This window comes from Nannospalax galili, unplaced genomic scaffold (assembly GCF_000622305.1).
Source record: "Nannospalax galili isolate Female #2095 unplaced genomic scaffold, S.galili_v1.0 scaffold870, whole genome shotgun sequence".
Taxonomy (NCBI): domain Eukaryota; kingdom Metazoa; phylum Chordata; class Mammalia; order Rodentia; family Spalacidae; genus Nannospalax; species Nannospalax galili.
In genome coordinates this window covers 38,646-39,019 of record NW_008329130.1, presented here as the reverse complement: position 1 = coordinate 39,019, position 374 = coordinate 38,646, and positions in this window count along the sequence as shown.

Genomic DNA, 374 nt, shown 5'->3' with positions numbered 1-374 from the left:
CCCCCCCCCCCGCCGCTCCCTCTGTGGCCCGCTCCCCCGGGCCGCTCCAGATGCGCAGCCGCTGCCGCGCGCCCCTCCAGTCCCACGCGCCCCGGGCCGCGCCAGGCGGCTCTTACGCACCGGGAGGAGCGGTCGCCCGGTGCCCGCTCAGCCGCGGGGCTGCGCCCGCCTTTGTCTGCCTCCTTTGTCTGCCCCGCGCCCTGGCGGCGACGCCTCGGGGGAGCCGGGCGAGCGGAGCGCAGCTGGCGAGGGGCGGGGGCCGGGAGTGCCGGGTGGCCGGGGGAGGGGGGGCACCGCAGGGGGTCGGGAGCCGGGACCCCTCCTCCGTCCCCTCCTCCGTCCCCTCCCCGCGCCGCCCCCGCCCCTCGCTCGTC